Source organism: Nyctibius grandis (genome assembly GCF_013368605.1).
Source record: "Nyctibius grandis isolate bNycGra1 chromosome W unlocalized genomic scaffold, bNycGra1.pri SUPER_W_unloc_2, whole genome shotgun sequence".
Classification (NCBI taxonomy): Eukaryota; Metazoa; Chordata; class Aves; order Nyctibiiformes; family Nyctibiidae; genus Nyctibius; species Nyctibius grandis.
Genome location: NW_027167473.1, coordinates 668928 through 692128, shown reverse-complemented (window position 1 = coordinate 692128; position 23201 = coordinate 668928). Strand labels below are relative to the sequence as shown.

Genomic DNA, 23201 nt, shown 5'->3' with positions numbered 1-23201 from the left:
AAATAAAAGCCACCTTAAAATAAGAAGGAAAACCTAAAAAAAACACAGTTCCTGGTTCAAACCGCTCCTTCGGCCAGTGACAGAGGAACCGAGCCATGATTCTGAACGTTCACCCTGTTCCTAAACCCATCCTGCCAGGGCCCAGGCTGCGCCCGCGGGCTCTGGGCCTCTGTCTCCCTGCGGCCTGACAAAGCGCTGAGGCGGGGCCGCCTATCCTCGCAGATACCCTTCCCGGTCGGGCTCCGCCTGCGCGTCAACCCTCCACGGAGCGACCCCAGGAGTGGCTGCAGCCTTCCCCCGGGGCCTCCCGCGGAGCAGCCAGCGGCAACGAGCCGGCGCTGACGCCCCCTGAGGGGGGGAGGCCCCGCAGCCCCTCACGGAGACGCCCCGCGCGTCACCTGCCCTCAGCACAGCCATAGGCGAGACCAACCGTCCCCTTCAGCTGCGCGCGGGGGGGGGGGAGCGCCCCGGTCATGTGAGGGGGAAGGGGCTGGCTTCCTCCGCTCTGCTCACGTGGTGCTGGGGTAGGTGGAAGAACCAGTGGATGAGCGCGTGCTGGCGGTGTGTGAGGGGCGAGGGGCGAGGCGCGCGGGGGGGGGGGGGCGGTAGGCGAGCACGTCACGCCACGTCACGTCGGAGCGGCCTCTCGCGCGCGTGGAGGAGGGGGGGGAGAAGCGAGCCAGCCAGGCGGTCACGTGACGGTGGTGGGCGCTTTGTGAGCACGTTGGGCAGGTACCACGCGGGAGGGTTGGGGGCGCGGGGCGCGTCCCTCTCCCTCACTGCCTGTGCCCGGCGCGCGCGTGGCGGTGGGGGAGTTGGTCCCGCGCGTGCGTGGCGGTGGGGGAGTTGGTCCCGCGCGTCACGGGGGAGGCCCGGCGCCCCTCCCCCGCCCGGCGGTCTGGGGGCGGCCGTTGCTCCCTCAGCGGCCTGAGGCCCCGGGACGGGCCCGCTTCCTCGTCCCGGTGGGAGTTCTTGTCTGGCGGCGGGTGTCTCCCAGGGTCGCCCCTCCCTGTCGGGCCTGCCGCCCTTTCCTGTCCTCGGAGGCTGGTGGGGGTGGCGGCGTGAGAGGAGGCGGCTCTCCCTTACTTTTCTTGGCGGCCGCCCGGGGGAAGCTTCGCCCTGCCCTAGATTGCCGCCGCCCTTCCCCCTTTCCCCTTAGGGGTGCGGGTAGGGGCTGCTGAGTAGGCCGCGGTTGCGGGCAGCTCCCGCCCTGCTCTAGCCTGGGCTCGTGTGAGGAGGGGGAACCAACTCGATCCCCGGTGGGTAGCAGAAGAGGTGGGTTAGCTTTTGCCCTCTTCCGTTCTGGGGAGGGAGTCCTGCATCCCATCCCCCTTGTTTTTCATCTCGTTACAGCTAGGGGTTTCTCTCCTGATGGGTTTGTGCTTCTCCTGGCTCTGTGGGCTTGGGGGTGTGAAGAAAGGGGGTGCAGCTAGACCCCTCAGAGAAGTGGGGCTGGTGTAAGGGGGCGTGCCTTTGGGCCCCTTTCTACTCTCGAGTCAGGCTAAAGGAGGGCTGGCAGCACGGGAAGGGAATAAATGGGTAGATAACTGTTGATTTGTGCCTTGTGTAGGGCTTCCATGTTGTCTTTCCCCATCTCCTTCCCAGGTGCTCCCTCGCTGGTGGGGTGGGGTAGGGCAGCTGTGTCATGGTCACAGCTATAGAATTCACTGACAATAACATCTCGGCAGCAACAGTAGGTTACTTGAGGACATGGCAACAAATGAACCATTTTCTCTGTTAATCTTCTCTACCTAGTCTTTTCTCACCCCCAATTATGTGTGCTTGCTGAGAATTGGAAGTCAGGGCAGGGCTTTGCTATTCGACTGGCTTATGTTGCATTTAAAAACAAAAAAGAAAGCTTTTCTGTGTTTGCTATTGTTGCTGAAGAAAATTACAGCAGGAAAGCGAACTGGTAGATAACCCTTCTGCAAGAAACTGGATGTAGAAAGGGACCTGGTGCACCTTTGAGCCTGAGGGTAAGGATCTGGACTCTGTGATGTGAAATAGATTTAAAAATATGTGCTGAAATGTCTGCAGTGCTGTTGAATGCCACCTGGGAGTCACTCAGGGTGAACCTGGTTTGAAGCTTCTCTTTTGTAGGTGTGTTAACATGAGGAGCATGGATGTGCAGAGCCCTCTTGGTTGTGTTCAAAGAAACACACAGTCTTGTGGAACAGAAACTTCAGGCTTGGTGTGGAGCTATGTAAGGGGAAGCTCACGAGGGCCAGCTTGCTTCATCTCTAGCTACCAAGCAGCAATTGGTCCCTAGTCATCTCAATTTGAGTAAATGCTGAATGCTTTTCATTTCAGCAGCAGATCAAGGCGATAGCCTCTGGGGTGGTGGTGGCTGGTGAAATGAAGGGGCTGTCCTGGCGTGAGAGCAGCTGTTTTTTTCAAGGAGAGAAATTGGAGCTGGATGTGTGTGAAGGGAGGGGGAGGATGTGCAGGCCTGGAGGAGCAGAGTATGCCATTGAAACGGAGCCCTAAACAACAAACGGTAGCAGCTCAGCCTTCTGAGGCTTTGCTTTTTTAATATTTACCAGGCCCTTTTAGCAATCCCTTTGGTTATCTTGTGTTCTCTAGTGGAATCTGGGTTTGGATTCCTACCTGGCTGACTCAGTATTTATACCTGGGCCTGATCTCTTTGTGGTGGTTTGACCTAACTTGTTTAAAGAATTTATTTTTAACCTTACACTAGGTAACTTGAAAGCAAGCGAGGCTAAATCACTTTGCAGCATTAATGATGTTTGGGACTCCTGGAGGGTTACATGGAGAAACTGAATTAACTGTGTAAACCAATTTTGATGCAGTCTGGAAAATGAGCCATAAACATGAGGTGTTTATAACCTCAACAATCTTGGTAACTTAAAAGAGGGAGGGAGGAGTGGGAATTGGGCAAGCTCTATTCTGCTTTGTTCTAGTTGCAGTTTTTATCAGCATATTGATTAAAAAGAGTGTTTATAGTAATAAGAAAATTTAGAAATTTAGACTGTTTCACTTGCATTGTTTTGGTCAGTCCTCAAAAAAGCTCCTGGTGTCATGAGTTGCAAAAGGTTTTGACCATTCAAGGGGACTTGGTGAGTTACAGGCTCACCACTAAAATGTAAGGAAGCTAAGGGAAAACTCAACAAAAAAATTTTGTCTGTTACTAGAAGCTTTTTTTTTTTTTTAATTCTTCCCATTTTTAAGCTACCCTTTTAGAACTTAGAAGCAGATTTTTGATGTTTTATATTTCTTCCAGGGACTTTTATGTGATGCTTTCCTCATAGAATGCCATTTTTTGGTGTGTTTTATATTTGTTGCTGGTGTCCCCCTTGTGATACTGATCATAGCAGAATAGCATGCTGATTAATAGTGCTTGAGAAATGTATGTATTAGACTATTAATACTCTATTAATCGTTAGTATTGATAGTATTGCTGTTAATAGTAATGCTTACTTGCAATTTCAGTAATGTTTAGTACCTGTATTTGGAATAGATTCTTCATGAAAGAATAGGAATACAAAATTATATCTTTTATTAATCTTTTTATTTATCTTTGTCTCTTATTTGGTTAAAGCACATCAGCAGGACTCTGAAGACCTGTGTTCTGCGCTCAGGTTTGCAACAGTCTCGTATGACCTTGGTAAAAGAGAAGCCAAGTGATTTGTCCCCTTTATACAATGACAGTTTAAAGAAACTCAGTGTTGTACTTGTATACTTCAAAACTATTGAATAGAAGGTGCTAGAGGAAATACAAGTAATATCCACTTCAGTGTTGTTATTCTGCTGGAGCTTTTTGATGACTTTTGTTTTTTTTTTTTTTCTGATACAATCTGCTCGTTTGTAGCCCATTGCATCCTTTTTGCTTTTCAGAGAAGACCTAGTTTGGACTTGTACTGTTTTTCGTATAACTTCCCTAAACAGGTTATGTTCATTAAAGTGAGAGCCAGGATGAAAGGTTGTGAAAGTAGCTTCTTTGCAGTTACTTAAGGTTCATATTTTACAAAAATCGTACAAAGGGTTTCTCCATTTTGCTCTAACATGAAAGTCCACGCTCTTTAATTTTGGCCATCTAAACTGGCAGTTTGTCAGAACCCCCTGCCCACCTGGGACTTCTGCAGTTGGTTTCACAGGTGTGGTACCTTCAGCCCTTTTCCCTCCACTACTTCTCAATGCTGCAGAGAGTAATCTATCTGACTAAAGACAGATAGATTAGAGGTGGTACAGTCTGATGCCTAAGATCTTATGGCTTGCTCAGCTTACTTTGACTACATCACAACTATTTTGCTGAGCATATTGTTTTATTTCTGTTTTCTCTAGATTGTAAAACTTGTAAGATAGGTTATTTGAACAACTTCGCGCAGTTCCTTTGACTGGAGTTGTTTCTACTCTCAGTTCTCTTGAAATTATCTTATGCACTGACTCTAAAGGATGATCAAGCAGTCCAACATGAATTCCCAGGATGATGCTGAGACATGAGACTAATGCAACCCGTGGATGTTAGGAATTTTAATGGCTTGGGCTGTATGAAGGCGAGACACAATGATATCATTACCCTTCCTGCCTTCAATACCGTGAATCAATGAATGGCATCTATATCAGAAGGGCTTGCTTCCACAACTGAAATGGCAACCCTTTCAAGAGAAAGTCTTTTTGCAGTTTTACTGTATGTGGTGTAGGTTTCATCTAGAACATTTCAGTTGTATTTCTTATGACTAAAATACTGTTCTTGGAAGGAGGATGATGCTTTAGAGACCATATTGAGATTGCTTTTGAGCAAAGAAATGAAATTTTTTTTCCTACTGTATTTGTTTTGTTAGTGTTTTGAGGATGGTGGATATAATAATATAGAATGAAGCATATGACTTCTGAAAGCTTTTTTGTTTCCTCTGTTTGGTTTTAAATGTTAACTGAATCATGGCTATTTTATGGGAAGCACTTCACCGATATCTCATATTATCATATTGTCCATGTTTCCCTATATTTGAAGGCTATTGCTGATTTATTTTTTTTCTTTCTGCATTTACAGTCTTCCTTGATTTTCAAACTTGCGTGTTGTCTTAGATACAGTTTCAGCAACATGAATCTGAAAGGAATCCTGGTGCCAAACCCTGCTCTGCTGTCGGGCTGTACATAATATATTGTATTCGAGAAATTCTGGTCTGTGCTTTTGATGGGTTTACCCAAAAGGACAGATGTCTTCTGTTACTGGGCTTTTATTTCAGCTTTCAGTCACATGTTCTTCAGATCACTGACTTGTGATCCATTTTGAGACTGACATAAGAGGGACCTAAGTTACTGATGTTAACTTTGGGAGGCTAAATGTGATGAGGGGGAGCAGTACTGCACTTTCCGGTCTTGTGCTTCACTTCCTCTTATTAGCCACTGAGTGAATTTCTGAGTGTTTTGAACATGGGGTAAGTGCCAAGGGGTAGCTGTCTGAAATTCAGTTTAGAGAAAGATTGAAATAGTGTTATGAGCTTGGTGAAGGCAACTTAATGAGTATGCAAAAGGTTTTTTTCAGTGTTTGAGAAAACCTTGTGACTTCTGATATGCGTCCTCAACCTGTTGGGTTTCTTTACTGCTTCTTGATGTCCAGATAGCAGCCACACCCAGGAACCTTTCTTTGTGTCTTAGGAAAAGACACTTATTACCTTTCTTGAATAGTTCTCTGTTATGACTGCAAGTATAAAACTCCTTGCAATGTTATACCTGTGCTCTGGTTTTCATTGTTTACCATTTTATCTGTTGATGTAGTAGTGTATGTTGCTGGATTTAAAGTCCCAGTGACTTTTGCCCTACCTGATTTAATTGAAGATAGACATTGACTTGATTTTCTTTATGTGACTGTCTGAGCAGAAATGCTAGAGCTTAAGAGTTGTCCCTAATGAAGCTTGTGGGGCATTTTTAATAACAGCTTTTCTGTTATAGGACTTCCTTCCCTTTTTACTTCACTTAAACACAGACTGGCTGAGGTTGGCAGGGACCTCTGGAGGTCATCTTGTCTCCCCCTGCTCAAGCAGAGCCACCTACAGCAGGTTGCCCAGGACAGTGGACAACCTGTGCCAGTGTTCAGTCACCCTCACAGTAAAAAAAAAAAAAGCATTTCCTGATGTTCAGATGGAGCCTCCTGTGTTCCAGTTCGTGCCCGTTACCTCTGCTTCTGTCACTGGGCACTGCTGAAAAGAGCCTGACTCTCTTTGCACCTTCCCTTCAGGTATTTATATGCATTGATGAGACACCCTCCCCAAAGCTTTCTTCTTTAGGTTAAACTACTTGACATAGTCAAATCTGTAGTCCTTAGGCAAACTCAAGGCCATATGTTCTTACATGCCTTTGAGAAGGAGGTGGATTAAGGACTGAATTTAGTGTAGGGATGGTGGTAAAAAGTAATTTATGGATCTTGATAGGTGGAGAGGTGGGTGGGTGCGTTTGGGATATGTGTTTAGATAAAGTGCTGTGAAAATGCAATAAGAGGCATATTTCAAATCCAAATAATTTCTGTGCTTGCAAATAAGGAGTAATTGGCTGTCTTGGCTCTAGCTGAACTGAAGACTAATTGAGCAGTTCTGTGACAGAAGAAACAGGTCAAACATTTATGCACAATGCACCATAATACCATCAAACTATAAAGGGACAGAATCAATTTGTACCTCTGGTGTGACAGGGGCTCCCAAGAGCTGACTGCCTTGGAAGCTGAAGTGAGTCTGACTGGGACTGAGTGGCAGATGCACCCTATTGTGACCGGCCCAGACGCCCCATGCATTATTGGTATAAATTACCTGAGGAGAGGGTATTTCAAGGACCTGAGGGGGTACCAGTGGGCATTTGGTGTAGTGCCTGTGGAGATGGAAGAAATTAGACAGCTGTCTACCCTGCTTGGTGTATCAGAGGACGCTTCAGGTCCTCAGCAGGGCTGCTGAGGGTGGAGGAGCAAAAGGTGCCTATTGCTACTACAATGGTCCACTGGTGACAATATCGTACTAACAGAGACTCCCTGATCCCCATCCATGAGCTGATCCATCAACTGGAGAACCAAGGAGTGATCAGCAAAACACGCTCCCCCTTCAACAGTCCCATATGGCCAGTGTGAAAGTCTAATGGGGAATGGAGACTAACTGTGGACTATTGTGGCCTGAATGAAGTCACACCACCACTGAGTGCTGCCGTACCGGACATGTTAGAACTCCATTATGAACTGGAGTCAAAGCCAGCCAAGTGGTATGCCATGATTGATATTGCAAATGTGTTTTTCTCCATTCCTTTGGCAGTGGAGTGTAGGCAACAGTTTGCTTTCACCTGGAGGGGCATCCAGTACACCTGAAATCGACTGCCCCAGGGGTGGAAACAGCCCCATCATTTGCCATGGACTGGTCCAGACTGCACTGGAGAAGGGTGGAGCTCTGGAACACCTGCAGTACATTGATGACATCATTGTATGGGGTGATACAGCAGGAGAAGTTTTTGAGAAAGGGGAAAAAGTAATTAGAATCCTTCTAGAAGCTGGTTTTGCCATCAAATGTGGAAAGGTCAAGGGACCTGCAAAAAAGATCCAGTTTTTAGGAATGAAGTGGCAAGATGGCCGTTGTCAGATCCCAATGGACGCGATGAACAAAATAACAGCCATGTCTCTGCCAACTAACAAAAAGGAGACACAGGCTTTCCTAGGCGTAGTAGGCTTCTGGAGGATGCACATTCCCCATTCCAGTCAGATTGTGAGCCCTCTCTATGAAGTGACTTGGAAGAAGAATGACTTGAAATGGGGCCCTGAGCAACAACAGGCTTTTGAGCAAATTAAACAAGAGATAGTCCATGCAGTGGCCCCTGGACCAGTCCGGATGGGACCAGATGTAAAGAATGTCCTCTATACCGCAGCTGGGGAGAATGGTCCTACCTGGAGCCTCTGGCAAAAGGCACCGGGGGAGGCTCGAGGTCGACCCCTGGGGTTTTGGAGCCGGGGATACAGAGGATCAGAGGACCGTTATACTCCAACAGAAAAAGAGATACTGGCAGCCTATGAAGGAGTTGGAGCTGCCTCAGAAGTAATTGGCACTGAGGCACAGCTCCTCCTGGCACCCTGATTGCCAGTGTTGAACTGGATGTTTAAAGGGCAGACCCCCTCCACACATCATGCAACTGATGCTATGTGGAGTAAGTGGGTTGCATTGATTACTCAGCGGGCCCAAACAGGGAAGCTTAATTGCCCAGGAATTCTGGAAGTAATCAGGGACTGGCCGGAAGGGAAAGATTTTGGCATGTCACCAGAGGAGGAGGTCATGCGTACTGAAGAGGCCCCGCCATACAATAAACTATCAGAGAATGAGAAGCATCATGCCTTGTTCACTGATGGATCTTCTCATATTATAGGCAAGCAGCGAAGGTGGAAAGCTGCTGTGTGGAGTCCTACATGATGAGTGGCAGAAGCAGCTGAGGGAGAAGGTGAGTCGAGTCAGTTTGCAGAGGTAAAAGCCATCCAGCTGGCTCTAGATATTGCTGACCGAGAAAAATGGCCAGTACTCTACCTGTATACTGACTCGTGGATGGTAGCAAATGCCCTGTGGGGATGGCTGAAGCACTGGAAGAAAAACAACTGGCAGTGCAGAGGCAAACTCATCTGGGCAGCCCAATTATGGCAGGATATTGCTGCCCAATTAGAGAAGCTGGTTGTGAAGGTATGTCACATAGGTGCTCACGTACCCAAGAGCAGAGCCCCTGAGGAACAACAAAACAACCAGCAAGTGGATCAGGCTGCTAAGGTTAAAGTGTCCCAAGTAGACCTGGACTGGCAGCATAAAGGTGAATTATTGTTAGGTTGGTGGGCCCGTAATACATCAGGCCATCAAGGCAGAGATGCCACATATAGATGGGCCTGTGACCGAGGGGTGGATTTGACCATGGACACCATCGCACAGGTCATCCATGAATGTGAAACTTGTGCTGCAATTAAACAAGCCAAATGACTAAAACCCCTGTGGCATGGAGGACGATGGCTGAAATATAAGTATGGAGAGGCCTGGCAAATTGATTACATCTCGCTTCCAGGAACCCGGCAAGGCAAGCGCTATGTGCTCACGATGGTGGAAGCAAGTACTGGCTGGTTGGAAACATACCCTGTGTCTCATGCCACTGCCTGTAACACTATTGTGGGCCTTGAAAAGCAGATTTTGTGGTGACATGGCACTCTGGAAAGAATAGAGTCAGACAAGGGGACTCATTTCCAAAATAGCCTCATAGACACCTGGGCTAAAGAGCATGGTATTGAAGGGATATATCACATCCCCTACCATGCACCAACTGCTGGGAAAGTGGAACCATGTAATGGGCTGTTGAAGACTACCCTGAAAGCAATGGGTGATGGGACTTTCAAAAACTGGGATGAACACTTAGCAAAGGCCACCTGGTTAGTTAATACCAGGGGATCTATCATCCAGGCTGGCCCTGCTCAATCTGAGCTGTTGTGCACTGTAGAGGGGGATAAAGTCCCTGTGGTTCATGCAAGGAATATGTTGGGGAAAACAGTTTGGATTACTCCTGCCTCAAGCAAAGGTAAACCCATGTGTGGGATTGCTTTTGCTCAAGGAACCGGGTGCACCTGGTGGATGATGCAGGTGGATGGGGAAGTTAGATGTGTACCCCAAGGAGATTTGATTCTGGGCGAGAATAGCCAATAACTTGAACTGTATGATGCTAATTGTCATTTATCACAGTAAGAATCATCCCAGACTGTGAACATGGGCTGCAGCAGATACACCAGCTGCAACCTCCAGATGCAACACATCATCCTGCTGTGCCCAACTTCACTAGTCCATGACACCATATTGAGGCCTGGTCCTGATCTGCTGGCTGAGTGAATCCCACAGCAATGTTTTTCCTGCCCTGAGAGACTATGATGAGAAATGGAACCCCGGTTTTGGACTAAATTAGTTCAGTGGACTTCATAGAGAGATGGCCCATAGACTAAAGAGAATGATATCTGTGTGTATGTATGGATATATATATGTTGAGAGACAGGGAAAATAGTAGTGTGTTGATGTAAAAGGTATAGAATAAGTGGTGGAATCCTGTCCTGGTTTCCTGGGGAATAAAATTTATAGAATCAAGTTTCTGTTTCAGTTTGTGGCCAGCCATGGTGATCAAGGCCATTAGCAGTTAAATCCAGGGCAGCTGACCCAGGCTGGCCCATAGGTGTGTTCTATAGCATTGGCATCAAGCTCAGTACAAAAGGCAAAGCTTGCTGGGGAGGAGGGGGGGCTGTTTTTGCTATCCTCTTTTCCTTCTTCCCAATGATTGCTATTCTTGGAGCAACTTGCTGCAACTTTGTAGCTAAGTATAATTTTGTGTGTTCTGTATTATCATCGATATTGGTTTCTTTATTAAATCTGTTTAAATTTCAACCTGTGAGTCTCCCTCCTTTTCCCAGTTCCCTTCCTCGCTTGGGGGACATTGGGTGAGAGAGCAAGTGTTATTGTTTAGCCCTGGGTGCAGGCTAAATGAAGACAAATGTACATACAGCATTTAGGAGAGGTGAGGATGAATTCTTCTTGTACTTCTGCATATTGAGCAGTTCATTTTATGAAGCTATGTGCATGAAAATTATTTTTAAAAGTATTTTTTAGTGAAATTAAAGCCAGAACTTTGCAGAATTATGTGAGTTCTGGTAAATTGCAAGTCAACTAGATCAGCCTATTTTTGCTATTCTTGCAAATCCAGCTCCCTTTCCCCAAATCTCCAGGACTCCCACAACTGTAGACAAAGGTTTAAATAAAGTTAGATGGTTAAAATTACTTCTTAGTTAAGGATATTGAGTCTGAGAGGTGCTGGGATGGCTCTTTTTGTACAGTCCTCTGAAATGAAACATCGGTGAGACAATTTCTGCTAGAAAACCTCCCTCAGATATTTATGACTTGTTTCCCTTGCTGATTCTATTGATGGCTAGGGAGTTCTTTTGAGTACTTCAGTCATGGGAGGGAGGGAAGTGAAAATGTGTAACTTTTATATTTCTTCTCAATAAACAAATTCATTAAAATAACCGATCAACAGAGGGCATCCTAAGTGATTTTCTAGTTATGAAATGACCTACATATTATAAAGTATGATAAAACATAGGGCAAGAAACTGCAGAACCATCCCTTTTCAGTTGTTTTTAATATCTAAGCAAAAATTGAGCACAAAAATGTATTGAGTGACACATCTTACCTTGCAGGCCAGAACAAGCAGGTTTTGAACATTTGAGTCAGACTGTGGTAACTAAAACCTTTTCTATTTAGCAAAAAAACAAGTATCTGTTTAGGATTGGAGCTGAATATACGAGAGAACAAATGAAAGAGTTTAGCAACTAGAGTCTGCATCGTTTTCCTCACCAGGACTTTGTTAAGGAGTGGTGGGTGGCCAGGAACTGGTTTTATGATTGTAGGTCCCCTTTATTGACAGACCCTGATTGAAAAGCTGATATGCAACTCTTCCCCCCCCTTCCAGTTGCTCCATGGTATTGGAGAAAAGTTAGGATCAGTTGTTAGCATATTCTTTTTATGGTACATTCTCTCCTTGACTCAACAGATGGGTCCTAATGCAGTATGTAGAGGGAGAAGGACAGAATGAGTTGCCTGTGGACAAGCAGGAGGAGGAGGATGTGGCTTGGAGGTAGTTACATGACAGGTTTGGGGTGGGGGGAAGAGTTTGGTATTCTTGATCACTGATATGATGGGTTGCTACTTTGATTTGTTTGTTCAAATTATCTGGAGTCTGGCTCATAGCAGCAGAAATCAAGTAATTAATGCTGGGGAGCCTTAGGTGTGTCTTTACAAACTAAATTCCTGCTTTGATGAACTGCACTGAAAGCAAGTGATGAAATAATGCTGGGAACAATGAGCCCTGGTGGAATACTTGAGGAGGAGGAAGGTGTGTCTGTTCTCCACATCCCTTTTGGCTATTAAATCTATGTGGTGAATTATTTGACACTGCGACTGTGTTTCAGTCTTTTGAACCGGTGTTGCTCTGTTAGTGTGTAGGGGCTGGGGCTTCAGTAATGTGAACTGGAAAGTTGCGAGATTGTTTTGCATCTTATTTCTACTGGTATTCCTATAAATGCATTTTTGTTCTGCATTTATGGGTATGTGTAGTGCAGCATTGATGAGTTGCCTTTTCCCCCAGAAGTTTATATATAAACAGACATGCTGTGAAATACTTTCATTTTTTTTTTTTTTTTTTAAGATAATCTCTTTGTTCTTTTTTAAGGGAGAAATGTTGAAGGGGAAGGGGATAAGCTGTCTCTTCTGGAACTCTAATGGTGGGGAAAGCTCTGTTTAGAGATTCACTTAATCCTTCTGTTGAATAAAATGAAACTGTTACCACCTTTCCTGAAAAATCTCAACTTCAGACTTCTCAGTTTCTCTTATGTGACCTCACATAAGCATAACTCAAACACTGTGCTAAACTTTGCTAAAATGTGTATGTAAACTCTACTTATAGTTAAGATCTAAAAGCATTTAGCTGAAGGCAACATGTAAGAGACTGAAAATAGAGCTTTACACTAGAATGGTTTATCCAAATGTGTGTTTGGGTATATTATGATTCTATTGTATTTTATACTAGTATGATATTTATGGCTCTGTGTGGAGCTCTGCTTTCTTGAAATCTTAAAGGCCAGCTTGGAAGAAGAGGTATGCTTAGCTCTTCCAGGACTTGTGAATTGACCTTCCAAGCAGTTCAGCTTCTGGGATGTATCAAAACTTGTTGAAATACTGATCTACAGTATTTAGCCTCCACCCCTCTTTTTCAGAAGTTGTATGTATTTTTAAAATGACCTGAATTTCTAATTACAGAATCACAGAATCACAGAATGTTAGGGATTGGAAGGGACCTCGAAAGATCATCTAGTCCAATCCCCCTGCCAGAGCAGGATTGCCTAGACCATATCACACAGGAACGCGTCCAGGCGGGTTTTGAATGTCTCCAGAGAAGGAGACTCCACAACCTCTCTGGGCAGCCTGTTCCAGTGTTCGGTCACCCTCACCGTAAAGAAGTTTTTCCTCATATTTATGCGGAACCTCCTGTGTTCCAGCTTGCACCCATTGCCCCTTGTCCTGTCAAGGGATGTCACTGAGAAGAGCCTGGCTCCATCCTCATGACACTTGCCCTTTACATATTTATAAACATTAATGAGGTCCCCCCTCAGTCTCCTCTTCTCCAAGCTAAAGAGACCCAGCTCCCTCAGCCTCTCCTCATAAGGGAGATGTTCCACTCCCTTAATCATCTTCGTGGCTCTGCGCTGGACTCTCTCTAGCAGTTCCCTGTCCTTCTTGAACTGAGGGGCCCAGAACTGGACACAATATTCCAGATGCGGCCTCAAAAAAAGCGGAAAGATGCCATCTTCCACTTAAGCATCTTCCATGCTTACTTTTCCAAAAACTGTATAAAATGAAGATTTTTCTTAAGCTTCAGACCAGTTTAAAAAAAAAAAACAAAAACAAAAACAACAAAACAACACCCACAAAAAAAACAAATGTCCCCAAAAACTCATCTTAAAGAAGATGCTGTGAATATTTTCCAATTGTATTTAAATCCAAAACATCACAGCTCCAAGAGTCTGAAGGTTAACCAAAACATTATCATATGTTTCTGGAACTTAGGCTTTCAAGTCTTTTACGGCAACTGGATATCTAACTAAAGCTCTGGAAGAGTTCAGCCAAAGAAATACTTGTTTACAGTGTAAGAATTTTAGATTGACATCAGTCTACTAACTCTTAAACAACAGCTTGCATTTCAGTCATGTTAAAATTTCTGCTGACGAGTTCCAGATAAACATTTATTTATTTTTAGTTGCCTCTGAAGTAAAATTGTAGCCTTTTGTGGATTCACATTAGTGTATAAAGTTGATTTTTTTTTTTTTTTTTTTTTTTTTTTGACTCACCAGGTTTAATCCTAGTTTTTCTTCTCACTTAATGTTATTGCATTCCTTGGGCTCTTTGTTTTATTCCTTTTTAAAATTTGATAGGAATTGTGATAATTCAGTTGAACAAAGGTTTTTGTTCTCAAATGTGCTTGCATATTAGAATATACATTAAAGTCTAACTGATCATCTCTGATATGGAAGGCCTTACTCTTGGTGCTTTGCGTTCTGGGAATTTTCTGGGTTTTATTCATTGTGTATAAAACATTTGAGAACTTAGAATGGTTTTAAGGGAAGCTAAATCTCTGGCTTTGGGAATGAGATAATCTATTTAAACATGCTTTTTCCTTCCCTTTCTTCTGGCAAAAAAAAATTCTGAAAAGAGCACAAAATATTTTTCTTGAATGTATTTGTAACTCTTCAAATGGACTTTCATGAATAAGCAGAAGTAAAAATTCTGCTCCTTAAAGTTGCTGTTCTCAGCAGTTGCATGTATACTTAGTGATGTTTAAATGCAGTATTGAGAACTGTTTCATCCCATTCTATCAGTCTCTTGCATTTGATCCTGCAAAGAAATTCCTGTGATGTGGCTGTGATCTCACAGTAACTTCCATGACAACAAATCTCAAAAACTCAGACTTCATGGCAAGGTTCTCTTGGGATATCAAAACTAAGGTCATGCTAACACCTTCTGCCTTAGAGTTTTAGAGCACAGCAACAGGGTTGATAAGTATTGTTTTTCAAATTTTAGACATGGGAAAATGGAGGGACCAAAAGGGCAGTACTAAATTAGACGAGACTTGTATGCTTTAAAAAAAATACCCCTAAACCCCTGCAGAACTGCAAGTTTCAGTGTCCTGAAGGTGAGACAGTGAGCAGCCTTTCAGCAGTTTACTTTATGCTGATTACAGCTTTGGGTGAATGCTGTTGTCTTAACCATGTATATGTCTTGGACTTTTTGCTCTTATCTGAGGAGGCATGTAGAATGACAAGTTGCTTTTTTCCTTTTATGATTTTTATTTTCACCTTATTCTAGTGAATCAGGTTCTTCTTACTAGTTTTCAAAAAAGCCATGTTTTTGGGCAGTGTACTCATTGAACTTGAAAAACAGTCTTTGTATGTTTAAATTGAGAACACATTGAAATCATCTCATACTGTTCTGTGTTTTAAACTTGCCTACTGTTGCTTTCTCAGTTTATTTACAGTGTCATCTTGACTTTTACAGCAAGTGTGTTTAACAGTCCCCTGTTGTGCTAGAATTTTTACATAACATCCTGTAAATGACTGAAAATTATTATTGTGATTAAAAAGGTGTTACTTAAGTTTGTAATGCAATTTTTAAAAATTGTAATATTTTATCTTAGTTATCCCTTGCTCAATTTCTGTGTAGATACAGCTTTTTGGTTTGCTAGGAGAAAATTGATGCTTACAACACATCTGCTGAAATGGTTTTAAAGATTGTTATTGCTAAAGCATTTGTTCAGTGAAGTTTTTATAGGTGCAGTATGATCTCTAAAGCTGATACCTGTAATATTTTAATACTGTTGCTAGAGTTGAACACCGTAGTTAGCAAAATGTGTATTCTAGACGCAATCTCAGAATTCACATGTGTACTGAGAGTGAGGTACTGCAATTAATATAAATAAACTGTTTCAGAAACTAAGACATGAAGAGTGCAAGTCTCTTTCAAAACTGAGTAACTTGATTTGCAGCAGAGTGCTTGGTCTTTTAGACTGATGGTAAAATAGACAGGTGACTAATATCTTTTTGGGATGTTTTAGAAAACAGGCTTTCTACTTAGGCATTTTAATGTTGCGCTGCACAGTATATAAAACCAGCATACATCTGTGGAATCAGGCTGTTAGTTTAGTACAGTGTAGTAATGAATGACCCTGCAGAATACAAAAATATATTTAAAAGGAAATGTAAGCTTTAAGAAAATGAGTGAATAAATTTCTGTGAAAAGGAATTTCTTAATGGTCTATCAATAGGAAGGAAGTTTTGAAGAAAAACTTCATTTGCTAATTCAGATTTTGCAGACTTTAAAAAATGATTCTTTGCACATTCTTCGATTTTATTATAAGCTAGTCTGGTTTGGAAAGAAATGGAGGAGGAGAGTGAGAACCTCCTACCAGAGACAGAAAATGCATGGCAGCCAAACAACATTTAAGTCAGTCCAGACTTGCAGAAAAAGGTAAAGATGGGGAGCTGGAACAGTGACTGTGGGTCTAGAAGAAGCCTAAGGGTGGTTCCCCCCACTTATGTTGGAGAGAAAATAAATACTGAATTAAGTGCAATAAAATTTGGACAGTTTGACATCATATGTGAGTAAACTTGTCTCTTTGGTATCTTCTTTAAAAAGATTAAGAAACTAACTAGGAAGTGGGAGATAAATTTCGTTTTGCCTTTTTAATGTTAAACACACAAGAACAGCCTGGATGACTTTGTGATGCATTGTGCGGAGAGCACTTTATTTACCCACTCTTTTCTAGTGTGTTTTATGTTTGAAGTTGTAAAGATTGTTAATCCTTCATCTCTTTGGATAGCTTGGTATCATTTTGGTGTAGATCAGATAGACCTGGTCTCATGTAAAATTCTAGATCAACGGAACAAGAATAAGTGAATTTACACCTGACACCAAGTTGAGAAGTTGTGATTGTGAGAAAAATAATGCTCAAAATAAAGTTGGAAAACCTGGGGTAAAATCAAGTTTTCTGACTGAAGCAGGTCAAGATGAGGATTAGTATCAAAGGAAACTAATAAACCCCGCTTTGTTTAAAGCTAGACAAAATGCTAACACTGGTTGTGACCATAGAAGGAGCAATCCAGAGTTGGCAGAGAAATAAAAATGATCTGTTATGGCTTTCAGTTCTCAGTACTGTTTCTGTGGCTGCTCGTCTCTGAGCACCTGACAAAAAGTTTGAAAAAGGACTCAGCTTCTCACAAGGTTTCACTTTGGAAAACTAAACTGAACCAAATGGCTGTGAGTTTTCATCAAGATTTTATGCACAGTGAAAGCATAAGATTGTGAAGGAAGGAAGCCTTTAATACTGCCGTAGAAACTATTGTTTCTTTTTCTCCATCTGGAACTTTATATTCAGTGTCGTATATGTCACTAAAAAAAATAGGTTTTTATTTTGGTAGATTCTCCTTTTGCCTAAGATGAACCTTGAAGAAAGATCATCTGGGGGAAAATTAGAGAACGATGTTCTAGAATATCTTGCTTTATTTAAAAGAGCTTTTTTCAGCAAGACTCCTTGTTTTCTTTGGTTTTCTGAATATGTGAGCATATTGCAAGCAGTGATGTGTACTGGAGGTCTTCCCTCAGGGGGCCTACAGGGAAGCTGGAGACGGGCTTTTTACAAGGGAAAGTAGTGACAGGATAAGGGGGAATGGTTTTAAACTGAAAGGGGATAGATTTAGATTAGATATTAGGAAGAAATTCTATGCTGTGAGGGTGGTGAGACCCTGGCCCAGGTTGCCCAGAGAAGCTGTGGCTGCCCCCTCCCTGGCAGTGTTCAAGGCCAGGTTGGATGGGGCTTGGAGCAACCTGGTCTTGTGGAAAGGTGTCGCTGCCCATGGCAGGGGGTTTGGAACTGGATGATCTTTAAGGTCCCTTCCAACCCAAACCGTTCTATGAAATGAGGTCCTTCCATCAAAGATGACAGGAACATGTATTTAATTTTTCCTTCAGGTCTTAGAATATGAAGACAGGCCAGAGCTTTTCTTAAAATATTCCTCAGCAGAGAAGCATACTTCAAGAATGAACTTGCTGTTGCCCCTTCCTTACAGGATCCCCATGATCACTGCTTCTCAAAGAGAATTCCTGTTTTCTCTATGTTATATTTCTATGTGGACCAGTGCGGCTTTTTTTTAGTTGATGGCAACAACTATGGTCTGCGTTATGGTCTAGTAAGATTCTCAATTTCTGATAGTTCGAAGTGGTCCTTAGACTAACTGCATTTTATTTTCTAACTGGGTCTCTGTTACTTAAAGTTTAATTACAGTCAATGGTAAGTGCTGGTAACTAGTGCATCTTGCAGGTCCTTGCAAACATGGGGCTTAGAATTAGGATAGGGAGTAGAACTTTATTCTTCTTGCATATGGAAGTCCAGCTGGTACTATCTAAAATGGTGCTCTTGCAGAAAGGCAGCAAAAGATGAGAATAATGACTTTGTAGATATTGATGTCTGAAACATAAGATCAAGTCATCTGAATATTCTAGGAGATTCACTGCCTTTTGATTGTTCAGAATCACTCAGGAGTGTTGTCTTCTGACAGCAGCAGAGCTGGGTGGATTTTGCTAACCACATTTTTAGCAGTCTGTAGATTGCCTTGGTTGTGTGAAAGAGAAAGCCTTAGGTGGAAATTGGTTAGGCTTCTCTGATTTTTGTGCGATTGTCTGTGTGGTGTTTTTTTTTTGTGTGTGTTTTTTTGTTTGTGTTTTTTTTTTTTTTAATACCAATGAAAGTTGAATTTGGGGAAATTTAGATTCCTCCTTCAGAAATTTCTGTATGAATAAGGGCACTTGTTGCCTCTGAAGTTTGAATATTTATAAAGAAATGATGAGGGCAAGTCCAATGGATGTTTATTGGGTGTAGCTGGCAGATTTTGATTAAAACTAGGGTAATCACCAGTATACACTGAAATGTGAAACATGTCTGTTAAGCAGAGACACTGGGTTAATAGCAAAGATAGTTATTGTGAGATTAGAAGATTTTTTTAAAATAATGTTAATGATATTACTTTCATGATTGAAACCTGCTCTACTAGTGGAAAACATGCACTGTTCAGTCCCACTTCCACATCATGCTTTTGAGAAGGGCTCTGGATATGTGACCAGCCTTTGCCTAACTCCATTTTTTTTTTTTTTTTTCTTAAGATGAGCACTTCTTTCTCTTCCAAAACAATGCTGTCTTCTCTTTTATTTGTAAGACCTATTTGTGTATTTCTTTGTCTTCCTTTGTATAACATTTTCTTAGGAATACTAATCCTTGAAATTAACTTTTTTTTTTTTGCTGGTAATGAGAAATTATTGATTTCTGTAGATTGGGCTGTGTTCTTAGCTAATTATAGATTGACTTGGCAGAATAATAATTTCAACTAACAACTCAGTGAGTTTTAAGAAAGGTGGGTAAGAGTATTCACTTTTTTTTTTCAGTACGCTTTGCTAACACAACTGGAAGTGTATATGTTAGTTTATATGTTTGTGCTGGTACTCTGGCCACTCCCAGCAATCCTCTTTTCTTGGTAAAACATGAGAGCATACAGATAGTACAATTTCTCTCTCCTGTGGTGTTCTGCCAGTGATGCAGGTCTACTCCTGGCCATCAATATTCTTCCTATTTACTGTAGAAGACCGTAAGAGGAGATGTGAATCCTCCTAGGATCCATAAGTTCAGGTTCAGTATTGTTGGCTTGGGGCAGTACGGACACTGAGTAATCAGCACTGTTCCTGAGGAACATTTGACTCTTGCAAACTCTCTTTCCCCTTTCAAGCAGTAATAAAGGTGGTGAGATTCTTTAGACAACAGCACTTGAGGGAAATGCATTGCATCGATGCTTTGCAGACAAGTTTTTTTTCCTCCACTCTTTATCCTCATACTCATGTCACGCTACTGCCATAGCAGTAAAATCTACACTCATTGTACATGTACAGTAGTCATGCCATCATGAGGCAGTGTCCTGCAGCCTTTTCCCAGCCCTATCATTGTGAGAAATCTTTGAATAGCTTTGAGTATAAAAAAGCAATCACACTTTTAAGGTGTTTACACAGATTTCTGCACAGTGTTCTTTATCACAGCTCCTTTTCCAGAGAGTCAAGAAAATAACTTTCTTGAGACTGCCTCAGGAAAATAATTGAAACTGCAAATGTTTTGTTCAGCTGATGGAAGTGAATATTTAACTTCAGAAGGATTCTTGAAAGTCAGGTGGTATTGCAGTGCGTAGTCTGTCCCTGGAAGTTCAGGAATAGATTTAATGTGTCTTGCGGGGCTTGCCACCCTGTCAAGTCAATTTGTATTCTGTGTATTCTGGACAAGTTCACCATGAGCCAGCAATGTGCCCTTGTGGCCAGGAAGGCCAATGGTATCCTGGGGTGCATTAGGAAGAGTGTGGCCAACAGGTCAAGGGAGGTTATCCTGCCCCTCTACACAGCCCTGGTGAGGCCACACCTGGAGTACTGTGTCCAGTTCTGGGCCCCCCAGTTCAAGAAAGATAAGGAACTACTGGAGAGAGTCCAGCGAAGAGCTACAAAGATGATCAAAGGACTGGAGCATCTCCCTTATGAGGAGAGGCTGAGAGAGCTGGGTCTGTTCAGCTTGAGAAGACTGAGAGGGGATCTTATCAATGCTTACAAATACCTTAGGGGTGGGTGTCAAGAGGATGGGGTCAGTCTCTTCTCAGTGGTGCCCAGCAACAGGACAAGGGGCAATGGGCACAAACTGAAACATGGGAAGTTCCATCTGAATATGAGCAAAAACTTCTTTACTTTGAGGGTGCCAGAGCCTGGGAACAGGCTGCCCAGGGAGGGTGGGGAGTCTCCTTCTCTGGAGATATTCAAAACCTGCCTGGACACGACCCTGTGCAACATGCTCTAGGGGAACCTGCTTTGGCAGGGGGTTGGACTGGATGATCTCCAGAGGTCCCTTCCAACCCTAACCAGTCTGTGATTCTGTATCTCTAGCTTTTCTGACTTCTTTGAGTCTAAAAGGACTAGATTTCTTGCCAAAGGAAAGTTGAACAAAAGATCAAAGAAAGCATTATGATACCTTTAAAAACCTGCTTTTTGTGTTGATATGCATTCAATTACTCTTTGATTCTTTGCCTTCCTCTTTTCCTTCTAAAATCCAAAGCAAAAACCCAAGTAAATGAGTTGAATAAGACTTACAGTATGGAGACTTTGGGAGTGGGTAGGATTTAGTCTCTTCAGGAATGTTGGATGTTGAGATAACAATACTTTGGTGCTGCTTTAGGAAACTAGAATAATTGTTGCCATTCCATCACCAGTCTGGTGACTGCTTATTAATACTTATGACTCAGTCGTGACAGCTCAGTTGCCGAGGTGAGCAGCTCTGGTGCCAGCAAGATCTGCAGCGGAGCGCTCTAGCAAGGTGCACAGGGGGGTTTCTCGAAATGTGAGAACCTCAGAGGGAGCCAAGAAAGCTGCCAGGAGCCCACAGCTCCTGCCACAGTGGCTGATGCGACCTGGGCGGGGCCAGGTGTAACAGCAGCCCAGCCCCCCCACGCTTATATAAAAGAAGCCCTTAGGGAGCGCTAGTGACCAGGGTGGGCAAACAGGGCGTGGCGCATCAGCCAGGGAGTGGTGCGGCAGTTCATGTGGAAGGGTGTGCAGGAAGGGCACTGAAGCTCTGTGAGCTTGACCAGGGAGCAATGGTATCCACCTAGCAGAGAGCCAAGGCCTCTCTAAGGTCTGCACCTGCCACAACTGGTGCAGCTTCCCAGACAGAGCTCCCGGGAGAACATGCTGCCACCCAGCTGTCAGGCAGCGGATGGCAGCAGTGAGCGCATCTGTGCAAGGTGCGCCCAGGCAGAGGAACTCCTCCACTTAGTGACAGAGCTACAGAAGGAGGTGAGCAGGTTGAGGAGTATCAAGGAGTGCGAGAGAAAGAAAGACTATGGGAATCGCACCCTACCTTCCTTGGGACAGGCCCGACAGACAGACAGGGCACATGATAAGGGGGGTTCCCTGCCTCCTCTCCACCTGGCTGAACAGAGGGACTTAAGTGATAAGGGGCAATGGCAACAAGTTCCTGCCTGGTGCAGCAGGTGCATCTCCTCTGTGACTGCCCCACCATCCCAGGTGCCCCTGCATAATAGGTATGAGGCCCTGCAAGGGGGCCTGAAAGGAGGTTTTAGCAGGGTGGGGGTTGGCCTCTTCTCCTGGGCAACTAGCAACAGGACTAGAGGACACAGCCTCAAGCTGCACCAGGGGAGGTTCAGGTTAGACATTAGGAAAAACTTCTTCACAGAAAGGGCTATTAGGCATTGGAATGGGCTGCCCAGGGAGGTGGAGGAGTCACCATCCCTGGAGGTATTTAAGAAAAGAATAGATGTGGCACTTAGTGCCATGGTCTAGTTGACACAGTGGTGTTAGGTCAAAGGTTGGACTCGATGATCCCAGAGGTCTCTTCCAACCTAGTTGATTCTGTGACCAGGACAGTAAGGAGGATGATGGTTCATCTAGCTCAGAGGTGTCACTGAGGCTAAGTCAACCTAATCACTGTGTCAAAACAGCATCCATAAAGAAAAAAAGACGAGTCACTGTCATAGGAGACTCCCTTCTGAAGGGAACAGAAGGCCCGATATGCCGACCAGACCCACTTCACAGGGAAGTCTGCTGCCTCCCTGGGGCCTGGGTTAAAGATGTGAAGAGAAAGCTTCCCACCCTAGTAAGGCCCTCAGATTATTATCCGTTATTGATTTTTCAGGTTGGCAGCAAGGAAATAGCTATGAGAAGTCAGAGGGCAACTAAGGGAGACTTTCAGGGCCTTGGGTCAACTGGTTAAGGGATCAGGAGCACCTGTAATGTTCTTCTGTCCCTCCAGTTGCAGGGAATGATGAAGGAAAAAAACAGGAAGAGCCAGGAGATCAATTCCTGGCTCCGAGACTGCTGTCACCAGCACAATTTTGTGTTTTTCAGTCATGGGTCGATCTACACAGCACCAGGCCTGCTGGCTGCAGATGTACACCTGTCTCAAAGGGGGAAAAGGATCTTTGCCCAGGAGTTAGCAGGGCTCATCAGAAGAGCTTTAAACTAGTATTGAAGCGGGAAGGGGATAAAACCAGGCTTGCTAGAGACAAGCCTGGGGGGGCATGCACATGTCTGTGGGATGGTGTGCTAAGTGAGGACCTTTGGTCTGCCGTCTCAGTGGAGGCAGGGGATGGAGAGCCAGGCAGCAGCAGAGACGCAAGGGTTAGTGATGGGTTAGAAACTGCAGAAGTGCCTGAGAATGGTCATGCAGGAATTAGGGCTTCTCCCACACACAAAGGTGGTGGGATCAATAGCCCAGCTGAAGTGCATCTACACCAATGCATGCAGCATGGGCAACAAACAGGAGGAGCTGGAAGCCATTGTGCAGCTGGAAAACTATGACATAGTTGCTGTCACGGAAACATGGTGGGATGACTTGCACAACTGGAGTGCTGCAATGGATGGTTATAAACTCTTCAGAAGGGATAGGCAAGGAAGGAGAGGCGGTGGGGTGGCCCTGTAGGTTAGGGAGTGTTTTGACTGTCTAGAGCTTGAGGATGGTGATGAAAGGGTCAAGTGTTTATGGGTAAGGATCAGGGGGATGGCCAACAAGGCAGA

General features: G+C 43.9%; 1 protein-coding gene across 3 annotated transcripts in view; it reads left to right on the top strand.

Annotated features, from left to right (window-relative positions):
- Positions 1 to 543: 543 nt before the first annotated feature.
- LOC137677186 (ubiquitin-associated protein 2-like) overlaps positions 544 to 23201 on the top strand; it is a 128400-nt gene continuing 105742 nt past the window's right edge. For all 3 annotated transcript variants that reach the window (XM_068424451.1, XM_068424452.1, XM_068424450.1), the window contains exons 1-2: positions 544 to 561; positions 8350 to 8421. The gene's annotated coding sequence lies outside the window, so the exon portion shown is untranslated. The remainder of the gene's footprint in view (positions 562 to 8349; positions 8422 to 23201) is intronic.